Here is a 12,471-nt window from a genome sequence, read left to right as displayed (position 1 = left end):
AATTTTGTTGAGTAGCAATTTATTATTGAGTTGTGTTGAAGTGGTGAGAGAGAGCCCATTGTTCAGCGACTCTAGTGAAAGAGCAGAGTTGATACAGCTCTCTCTTTCTTTCTCTCTCTTTTTGTCTCTCTCTCTCCTACACTCTGTCCCCCCATCTCCACTCCCACCCGCTCCAAAACTGATCCCACAGGACAGCTGAGCACTCTCACTTTACCCTCTCTGACCTCAGTCACATGGCATGCACACCTGTGCAATGTGATGTTTAAACACACACACACACACACACACATCTAATACGGGCTGTGTGTTTTGGTGGTACAATTTTGCTGAAGACTGTTGCCTTGAGTAAACAGAGGAAATTCTTTGTTTTGAAATGACATCCACATTGACAAAGTGATGATGTAAAAGATTAATAATTGTACATATGATTAGGCTGACCAGTGATGGACAAAGCTGCAAGGTCCATTTTTTTTACTCTGATATAGGTCCTTTGATGTATTTTTACAGGGTTAACTTACAGGGAAATGTGACGATGACGTGCCTGCATCACTGTTATTGTTATTGCTTAATATTTAGCTTTGTTAAAACGTATAAGAAAACTGTTACAACACAATGAAACTCCAGTTCCATGTAAAACCTGCCATTTCTCTTTTCCTGTTTTCCTCATTCACCATGGAAGGAGTAGAAGCATCAGTGACCACACTGCTCTGTTGATGGACCTCCAAATGATTTGTTTGTTTGCACGGTCAGACGGCTGAGATTGGCGGGGATGCGTGTCTCTGCGTATGCCCCCAGAGTCGGAGCCTTGCCGCCTGCCAGCCAATGTGTGTGTGTGTGTGTGTGTGCGTGTGTGTGTGTTGGGGGATAATGAGTTTACAGCCTGGACACGCAGATGCAGGCACAGCTATGTAGGCCGGCCTAAAGCCAGCCCTGCCTGCTCTTGATCTTCCCTCCTCGCAGACACACACACACACACACACACACACCATAGCCTACCCCTAGCGCCTGCCAAAGCCTTGCCTCTCTGCTCACAGTCCACAGACACCCTCTGCACACCTTCTCTTATCTGGAAAGCACCAAGCAGCCTCCCTCAGCAATGCAGGGCCACTCCTCAGGCTGTTGAGTTAAAAGCCAACAGGTATTTGAAACTAAAGATCCGAAAGGGTGGTAAAAACAGGCTTGATTTAGCCCTTGTGCCAGAATTGATTCTAACAGTCTCTCTCTCATATTATGGTGTGTTTGTATGGATGTGAAAATCATTGTTGTCTCTTTTACTGGCATAACCTGCCCTGGTCTTGAATGGCCAACATTCATTATTGATGATATTTGCTGACATTTTCTGTGATTTCTAAATATGAATCTTTGTAATGTTATCTTACAAATGATCACGTTTGAAGTTGAACTAGAATATAGAAATTACATCTAAAAAATGTAATCTTCAAATATAACCCAGTGATCACATTCAGGGTATAGAATTTCCAGAGAAATAGTGTGGGCATTATAAATGTCAGTTTCACCACTTTCCATTCAACTGGAAGCCAGTATTGACTCATTCAACCTCAACCCATCAGTATTGACTATCCCAATGGAATCATAATTTCTTCTCTAGAGTTTCTCCTGTAGTTTCGATTGCCTGAGGGCTTCTGGCTATGCCAACCACCTTTTCTTGGAACTCCTTGCTCTCTCTGAGACTTGGATCAAACCAGAGGACACATTGCCACCCCGGCGGCGCTCTCCCCTTACTTCACACTCTCCCATCTGGACGAGAAGGTGACGGACCTGCTAATTTCCAACGAATGGAAATTCACTCCGCCGCTGCCTTCAAACAAATATGACTCATTCAAACACCATGCTATCACAGTGATGACCCTTGTCAAACTCTATGTGATGGTCATTTACCGCCCACCAGGACAACTGGCTTTATGGACAAGCTGGACACTCTGCTGTCCTCCCTCCCTGAGCATGACTATCCACTATTTTACCTCAGTGATATGAACATCCACTTACAGTAGATGCCCCAGGCTCAGCGGACTTTATGTCCCTGACCTCGAACTGGTTCACAGCCCACCTACTCACAAAGCTGGCAAAGAGCTTGATTTGATCCTCAGAACTCCACCACAGACACCCTCATGGTGACGCCTCTCCATCTTTCCGACCACTTCTTCATCCGGTTCAATGTAGACTTGACAGAGCAACCTCCGGCTCCTCAGTCTCAGTCCTCCAGTCTACCCAGTCTCCACTCAGCACATTCTCCTCTCTGAAGGTTAATGATGCCACAGACTCGCTCTGCTCCACACTGAGCTCATGTCTGGACGAACTGTGCCCTCTTACTACAAGGCCAGCTCGATCCAAACAATCTCACCCATGGCTAAATGATACCCTCCAATCGCAGCGCACCAAACTCAGAGCCGCAGAGAGAAAATGGCAATCTAAACAAACTGATGACCTCAAAAACTACCAGAAACTCCTATCCTATCGTTTAAGTAGTATTAAACGGCACCGACAATCAAAAAATCCAGTGGATACTACTTAAACGGCACCGACAATCAAAAAATCCAGTGGAAACTAGATGGCAGAAGTGTGTAGGCCAATCTGCCCACCATTTTTTTCTACTTCGCTACCTACAGATGTTTTACCGGTATGATATTTCGAAACGCCATGTTATTTCCCATAGACAATCGACGCCCGGAAGTTGGATGGATATGGAAGTTACGGAGGGGGGACTTATTCTGGAGAGGTCTATTTTAACATAGGCTACAAGTTAGGTAAGTAGCTAACGTTAACGTTTTAAAACGTAGGCTACTATATTGTATGTGACATGAACCTCATCAACGAAAATCCCCACCAAGTTTTCATGGTAGGCTACTATGTTTAATTCTTACGGGACAATAATGCCTAACGGGACGAACCACTGACACCGCCGTTGCTAAGAATGCATAATTTTCCAAGACATGAAAATGATGAATAGGAAATATAAATTCATGAAGCTGTGGGAGAATATAAGTGGTCACAGTTAATTATGTTTCCTCCTGATGAAGTTTTGTTTCTCATCAGAAGAAATATTCTTCTTCTGAACCTTGAGTAAGGGATGCCTGACTGACCATGACTGACACAGTGTTTTATAGGCTACTTGTTTGGCCTACAGCAAGCAAACAACCTAAAAGACTTCATTCTGATATTGCCTACACAACACTCTAGGCTTGAATTCAATTCACTGTTTTCAATCCCCAGTTGCCCCTTTAATTGTGCTGGTACAATGTTCTCATGGTGGTAGGCCCTAGTTGTCACGGGAATATATCAGTCTAATTATGACCGCCGCGCAGCGAAGCGGTCATATAGTTTTAGTCAGATTTTTTTTTTTTTTTTTTTTTTTTTTCGCATGCCCAAATTTCCGTCAAGGATTCCTGAGGACACTGAAAGACCGGGGTACACGAAACTTACGCCAAGTTTTGTGGAATTCCGTTCATGGGGGGCCACACAATAAATTAATTTATGTTACTATACACCAACTGGCCTGTAGGTGGCCAGAGACAGTTTTCTGTGAATATCTCGAGAACCGTGGGGCCTAGGAGGTCCACCTTTTTTTTATGTATGTTGGTCTTGAGGAGGCATGTCAACCCCATCCCATTACCACTTATTTCATGTATAAGCGTCACCTAGTTAAAAATTTAAAAAAGCAAAAAAATTAGGTGTTTTCATCACAATATCTCTAAGCTGACAAGGTCAAAACTGCCGCGAAATTAAAAGTGTAGGATCATTATGACACCCTCGAATGCATGCCAAGTTTTGTGTACTTTTCGTTCATGGGGGGCCTTACAATAAAATAATTTATGTGTACATTTAGTGACGTACACCAACAAGGATTCCCGGGACACTGAAAGACCGGGGTACACAAAACTTGGTGGGCATGTGTTTCGTTTTGATCTGTAGCCCCCCCGCTGGACTGGACCCCCTGAAAGGAGGGAAGGGCAGACACAGTTCTCTGTGAATATCTTGAGAACTGTAGGGCCTAGGATGACCATTTTTTTCCATATGTTTGCCTCCAGGGGTCATGTTAACCCATTTCATGTGCACACATGTGCACAAACAGATACACACACACACACACATACATTCACAGTAATCATACGTATGACACATACTCACACAGTAGACATATGTACGCATGCATGCACAGGCACATACACAGGCACACACACAAGCACGCACACACACACACACACACACACACACACACACACACACACACACACACAAGCACACACACACACACACACACACATAACATAAACATGTACATGCACACATGCACACAATTCAAGAATTTCTCAGAATTATGAACAGGCAAGATGGAGGTGGGGTTATATAAAATGAATTTTACATGTGAAATCTATGAACTAATCATGTTTTGGTACTTGTTGTCAAGCAGATACCAGTGAGAATTGAGTGTGGATAATGCAATTTAGTGAGACAGTTAGAATCATATAGGCCTTTCAGCATGATTTATTTTTGTGGAAAAAATGTGCTGGACTGGGCGGAGGTCATATTTTGTACCACTCTGCGGTACATCTAGTTTATCCACAGGTCGTCTCTGGAAGATCCACATGGACGAAATACTGGCGCCTTACACATCAAGCATTTTTACCAGGCATATAGAATTTTGTATCACAGGATGTAAACAGCATTGTTATTAAAAACAAGATGTAGGCTAGGCCTAGGTATTGTGCGCAGCCCTTCTCAAATAGTGTTTTGACGACAGGCCTGCGCACGAAAAATCCAAATATAACTATGTGCCATCTCTGAGTTGCAGGTCATTATACATGTATTTTTAAAACTTGCGCCACATTGCATCTAGAGTGTCCTCTGGAGCCCAAACCTTTGCCACAGTTTTCAAAGCGACAGTGTCGTTGCTGAGGAGATCTGAAAGCGTAAATACACCTCATTCACCTCTCCCAGGGGCGTAAGCAACAGCAGTTTGAGAAGAGTAACTTTTTGTGAAAACCGATAGACATGCATATTCCTTCTCATTAAGTAACTAAGATTCAGTGCTACCAAACACTAACTTGAATTGGCCGTGGAGGATGTCTGTGTCCTTCATTCCGCCCAGCTACATGGCAGAGACTCCTAGCTTCCCCAAGAATACTCAAATATTTGGATAAAACTTCAGCGATAGCTATGCTCATCTCATCCGTGGAAGTCGCGTCACACCTAAACCCACCTCAAAACCAACGCTGATTGGACGTTCGTTTGGTGAACTGCTCCAAATTTTCTCTATCGGAGAGATGCCAGACTGATTTGCGAGTGAAAATCTGAAGCTTGCGAGATCAGGATGGTCTCACGAGGCTAATGCTAATAGTGCCTATATGGTTAGTTATGGTTATGGGATTTTGCAGACGCCTTTGTCCAAGCGACACACAAATACAAAAAACAACATCATACCTACAATTTAACAGGGAACAGATTAGAATGTTGGTCAAACTTTAATAAGGAGAATAGCAATAGCCTAATAAAAAATAATGTAAATTCAATCAATAGCCTAATAAAATAAGCAATCAAAATTAGGGAAAAAGCAAACAATAATGTCCATTCAATCAATAATATAAAAAACAGTGACATGGTAAGACTATATTAAGGAGAATATCAATAATAAACAATAATGTCAAATTAATCAACAGGTCTATATCTCGCTAAGTTTAAAAAAATAGAAGGGCACAAAGCCTGAACTGCCATCTATTAGCTGCACCATCTTGGTTGCTTTTTTTGTGCGAGCAGCCTGGGGATTTTAGCTCAATTCTCAAACCGCTCGACATCCGCTTCGAGGTGCAGCTGTTCGCGGGTCGAGCCCTGCCATGTGCACGGCGGGCCGAGCTGCGCAATTCAACAAAACGCGCAAAGACCGGACACGGACGGATTCGAACCTTTCTGACAGGATTGCCTCTCAGACATATACATGGATGAAGGGACACCACATCCAGCTAAATGGAACGCATTACCTTCCATAGAGAGTAAAGAAGTAATGTAAGGTATTACATTTTTTTACAGTAGTGAGTAATGTGTAATACATTACTTTTTTTGAGTAACGACCCCAACACTGCTTGTAGCAGTCTAGCACTTTTTATCACCTGACTGGAACTGACACTTGACTATATAAAAACAGCACTCACTGATGCACTAGCTTGTTCTTTTGTACTCTTTTAATCGTTTTAAATTGTTTTAAAATTGTTGGGAGAATTGTTTTAAAAGGTTTTAAACATGTTGTAAGTCGCTTTGGCTAAAAATGCTTCAGCCAAATGTAATGTAATGTAATAATACTCTGATTATTTGTCATCTAAATGATTAACTCAAGCTATAGCCTGAAAGTTCAAATGTCAGCTTCCGCCGTTGTGCCCTTGAGCACGGCACCTTCATCTGTCCTTTGACTTCATGAAGATATACAGTCCTGTCTGTGCTCTTCATCCATCTCTGTCACTCTGTCCAGTCTCAGTTGCTCTGAGGACAATGTAATCCCTTGTAATATAGTTGACATATGTAAGACACGTTGGACAACAGTGAGTGTCTGCTAAATGAATAAATGTAATGCAGTAGCCTGAAAAGTTATTGGTTCAAACCGGCTTCCACAGTGGTGTCCTAGAACAAGGCCCTTAACCAAGTTGCTCCGGGGACAGTGGCCCTTGTAATATAACTGACATATGTAGGCTGCTCTGGATAAAAAGTGTCTACTAAATGAATGTAAATGTAATGAGCTGGAGAGGTGGCCATATATATATATATATGCCATTGATCTGTCTTCTTCAAAGATAGGCCATGTGTGGCTCATCTTTGTTGTCCGGCGCTGTGAGAACTTTGGCACCAGCGTCTGTTTCTCGGACACCTAATGTTGTGTTCCTCACACACACACGGCCCATCAGAAGACGCGGAGGTGTGAAGTTAGCACCCTGACGGAGGCTGGACAAACATGGCAGGGGTCGCCCCCCGCATGGATGCCTGGGTCCACTCAGGGCTCGAAATTAACGATGTCCCGACGTCCTATAAAAAATGGCCCCGGTACACAATAGAATGATGTCTGACATCTCTGGGACAGTACTTTTTTCCTAAACTGTTCACATGGGAATCTAAACGTATCTTTCTTGTCTGAATGAAAATATACAAAACTTGACCTGGCGTAATTTTACCTGGCGTTTGACAGGGCAGCTGGCAAAAGCAGCGTTAGCCAGCTGATCTATAAAGAAGCGGTTTTATATAGGCCTAGCAGCCTACAACACTGTTTACTGCTCTTCGAATCACTGTAAGCTACAATGTCATTTTTGGTACAAATACAATATAAGATATCCAAATGGGATGGGTGCTTGCGTTTCCTTAGGAATCCGCCTTCTTGGTTTTGTATAAAAATAAATATTAAGTGACATAGGCCGACACAAACATAGGGCACGGGCGGTATCTAATGGGTCATTTCAGATATAGAGGTTAACTTACCTAACTAGCAGGCAGATAGGCTAGGAAATGCCATTTGTTTTAATGACATTGCGAACATTTTTGACTGATAGTGTAGGCCTGAGGTTACACTGGTGTTCTAAAAAACGTGATGACAGTCCTCTGACTAAAACGTTGCGTGTTTTCTGTCAGTGACAGACGAAACGTCACCAATAGCCTACCATGCTGAGCTTAATAGCATACTGCAACTTCACAAAATGATAGTGTTGCAAGGTAGCCTATAACTATGAAAACCGTTATTTAAGTTAGCATATGACATTTCGTTGTGGGAGTTCTAAGTTATAGGCTATTGAGAAAATAAACGAATACCTGAGAGTAGCCTATCTGACAGCTTCACTTCGGTAAAGTTAGACAGAAATTGGCCAGCTTCGTGGTAATTTCCCATTATTGTTTTCACTTAGATCTGTGGCCATGACATCACACCAAACTGACATTGAAATTAAAGACACGTGGAAATAGATTATTGACGGAATGTTTTACAAACCTGTCCGTCAAAACGACGGACAATGAAAACGTCTAGTGCAACCGCAAAAGAGAGTCAAAAGCGCAACGTCTGAAAATGAGTGTTGTGTGAAACAGCAGATGATTTAAAGTTAATAAAATGGTGTTTAATAAATTAAGTGTTTAGAACTTATGGTGGACCAGAATGAGTTAATTAAGTGGTGCAAGTTACTGATTATTGTACTGTTTATTGCATAGAATGGGAAAAAACAAGAACTTGAATTTGGGACACTGGTGGTTATGTCAGCTGCGGGACACTGAGAAAAAAAGTTAATTTCACTGCCGGTGCCGGTGGCTCTCCAAGGGTGACTTGCGCACACACACATACACACACACACACACACACACACACTGCAGTAAAAGCAAAGTAAGCATAGACACAGCACTGTAGCTGCCAGCACATGAGCAATAAATTCCTTGTGAGAGGAAACATTGCAAAAACTATTCCTGATTACAAAATGATAAAAAGCACTCCAAGCTGTATTCACTCTTGATCTCAAACAACAACTTATTAGTTATCTAACAGACCACTGCTTCATTAGTTTCAGTCTGATTCATGGAAACATAACATGGAAAAAAATCAAAAGTAGTCCTTGTGTTTCTTTGTCAGCCATTGATCAAGTGAATAAGAAGCCTGTTTATGTGAGACGGAAGCTCTGCGCGGAGGAAGGGCTGAGGGGCAAAGACCAAGCGCTTTCAGTCTGGAAACAATTCAGTGAGAGACCAGCTCAGGGGAAGCAGAGTCACATTCATAAAATGTTGTGGAGCTAAGTCATTGAATTGTGGTGTTGTTACTGGCCACTCATACTTCCATCCGGTTTCCTCTAACGCTCACGCATGGATGTGTGGGCGGAACTGGACCAAGGTCCTACCCTCACAATGCTGGACAAACACTCACACTTTATGACCACATCTGAGGGCTTGTTAGGGCTGACAATGGTCATGCTGCTGCGCTTATGTGCTTGTAGAGTAAACTTATCGATCATAATGACTGCTATAAACAAAATAATTATACTTGTTAGAGGCAACAAATAAATATTTTTTTGGTTAGGCTACACTTTACTTTAATGTATCTACATAAGAGTGACATGACACTGTCATGAACTTGTCATAAACACTATAAACAAGCTATAAACGTTTATGACATAACGCTTCTGTCACTCGCTTCTGTCAAGTGTCATTCGGTTTTTGTCATGACAAGTTAGGGTTATTGCAGTGTCATGTCACTCTTGTAGATACCTTGTAAAGTGTTGCCATTTTTTTTTTTGACCAGAACAAGATTGTTTTAAGTCATTGGATAAAGTCTAACATACCGCCATGATGAGTCTCAGAAATCAGGATAGCTGGCAATTTTCTCAAATTCCATCAAAACTTGGGTGTATTGTGGCAGCAACACAATCCACTTCAATTCTCACCAGAGCCTCATTACACTGAAAGAATTGAGTGATTGGCCCCATTAATCACCGAGAAAACTTTCAGACAACAAACCTGCACAGCTCACCAAGCCAAAAAATCCAAGGTGATAATACTCCTCTCTCTGCTGTCTGTGTGCAAATGTCAGATAAAAGGGCCTTGATAGACAGTTAGCTGTCTTTTGTTTGCTACCTCTGGCACCACCGCAGTGTTGATCTGACTGTCAGTGGGGGGAACATTCATGAATAACATGAGACCAGGCGGCAGACTGCTGGCACCTTCCTCGTCACAATTCAGCTATTTCGTAAAAACGTGTGCACCCAGCATATTTTCAGAAGTGAGATAAGTTCACTCTGTAGATCCTTCAGTTCTGTTAATGTTTGTACACTTTTATTCATCATTTGCTACTGCAGTCATAGAGAGAGGCGAAGTGAAATTGAAACTGTTTTTAATATTATCTATTTCCTGCTCCAATGTTTTAGGGGTTTTTTTGCTCCGCCAACACAGACCTAACCTGATGATCTTCCCAGCAGGAAATCAATCGAAATCTCTACAGGTGTTGACAGGAGCTGGGTCGAGACAAACCGAAACCCAGGTGAGTTCAGATCAAACTTTCCCAGACAGGTCAAGGGTGAGAGCTTTTCCCTGAATGACTCCCAGCCTCACGTCAGAGAGAGAGGTAGAGAGGGAGCATAGAGTGACTCATCCACTATCCTGATGATGGTTATCTGCTGGGGTGTGTGTGGTGCGATTTTTCCATTGCACACTCTGCGCACACAGACCCCCCCCCACACACACACACACTCTTCCCAGCCCATAGCCCGGCTCAGATGCCCAACGCTCCACATATGCGCATATCACTCACCGCCTGCTCGGTTTACGGCATACGCGATCTGGTGAGGTAAGAGAAAATGAGAGGGCTTCTCAGCTGCACGAACGGCCCCTGATCAAACAAAGACCCCCACTCAGGCCTCACGTACCCTCTCCTCAAGTCACCCACACACACACACATCACACACACACACAAACACCCCTACATCCTCCACACACACACCTCTTTCACATCTGTGACATTCCAAAGTGCTTGGTTATCACCTTGGAACCAAACTCAACATTCCTCGCAGCCCTCTCTGTGCTATAATTCAATCAGTTCAGAGCGAGCCGGCCATGGATGTGCACAGGGACAGAGAGAATAGGAAGCAGGCAGAGAGATGGTGGAATGTGGCAGTTGAGTGCCCCGGGCAGAATCCCTTCATCAGTCCTCCATATCCTGGTGCGGTGGGTAGCATCATCTGCAACAACGGTTACAAGAGCACGTTCTTCCTGGTTATCGTGGGAAATGACTGGTCTCTTGCCATGACACATATAACCTAAATCATCTTGAGATGCTTGTCAAAACAATGGATCAACCCAGAATATTGCAACAGGTTTGGGTAGTGCATGTGGGCCTCTGTCAATCAAAACAGCATGCAGGCACAGTCCAAAATGGTCCAAAACGGTATAAGTCAGAGTTTTATTTTTAAAAGTTAAAGTGTAGTATCACAAACAAAACCTGTATAATTTGACAAACTAAATGAATATGTTAGGCAGGGCTTAAGATTCTCAGACACTATGTCGTAATTTAGGCATGAGCAGGATTGTTTAAGATTGGTAAACCTATTATGGATAAAGGCTCTGAACATTTCTCATAACTTCAGGCATAGACATTTTCAGGCATAGACATTTTCCTTTAAAGCTTTAAACCCTGGGTTAGGTCCTAACAGACAATGTCTAGTCTTGGAACATAAATTCATACACAAAAACAGACTAGGGGCACACACAGCAATTCCAAATAATTATTTACCAAATAATTATTTACATCACATCAAATCAAATCTACAGAAATATCCATGCATGGACACAACAACAGACAACCATACAGTTAATGTATGAAAAATGTATATAGATCAACTCCACTCATTCTCTGGCCCGGCACTGAGCTGAGTAAGTTGACGTTATGAATAACTTTGCATTTAAACGCCACTGGTGTGTTTTTGAGCCGGGGGCAGAGTGTGGTCACGAGCGGCCGCTTCAGATAAGGCCCTTGGCTGACCATTGTCTCCCTCCTCTTCTAATCGCATACAAGGAAGCGTTACTCCATAATTTGATTAGATAGATATCTTTAACATCTGCAAACAAAATGGGTTTGGCCTGGTGGTGGAGTAGCGTATTTTAAGCAAATAAGGCGAATACAGTGCTACGCCCAGCACAAACACAGCGCACAACTCCAGTGCTCATGCTGCTCTCTGATATTATTACAAAATCTGCATGACAAAACAAAATGGCAGCGCTTGATTGTGTGTGTGTGTGTGTGTGTGTGTGTGTGGTGGTGGCTAAAAATACCCTGCCAGACACATTGTGTGCAGATACACACAGTTTGTTTTTTTCTGAAGAAGTCTGGGTGTTTCAAGTAGATGAGGTGTTTTCTCATTTATCCTCATCGAAGCTACTGTGGTTGACACTGTATGTAGATTACATTAATAAAAAACTCAGTTGTGGGTATTGCCACAGGTATTGAGAGTATAATAATCACCTTCCACCATAGGTGGTTCACAATGTGTTTCCCAAGAACTCAACCCATCAAGACTTCCTGATTCACTTTCTTTTCCTTCTTGGGAAACTGAAAATTAATAGTTTTGCTCAGGTAGTTTCAACCAGTTGTGCGTCATAATGCATGCTGCTGTCCCATCCCCAAACCGTTTTGGTCTTTTCATTGGAATTGTTATTCTTGGCATCATTACAATGTAGACTTGCTTCACTCAGTGAAAGATGTGAAAATGGAGAAAATGAAAATAGAATGATTATTCCCAAAGTATTTAGAGTGACAATAAATAGAGTCTGTCCTGACGTAGTGAATGATATCATGTCCAGACATGCCTGTGTAAATCCCCAGATGACTCCAGTAGCCTCGGTTCGTACTTAACAGCCTTTCATGATGCTCTTCAAACATTCAAATGAGTCCCATTTGCCTGGTCGAAGGTGTGAAACATTGCACGGCAACAGACCCCCCGTCTTTGTTGTGAGGAT

Source organism: Alosa alosa, chromosome 4, assembly GCF_017589495.1.
Source record: "Alosa alosa isolate M-15738 ecotype Scorff River chromosome 4, AALO_Geno_1.1, whole genome shotgun sequence".
Classification (NCBI taxonomy): domain Eukaryota; kingdom Metazoa; phylum Chordata; class Actinopteri; order Clupeiformes; family Clupeidae; genus Alosa; species Alosa alosa.
The sequence above is the reverse complement of the archived record's forward strand: the minus strand, read 5'-3'. Positions refer to the sequence as shown.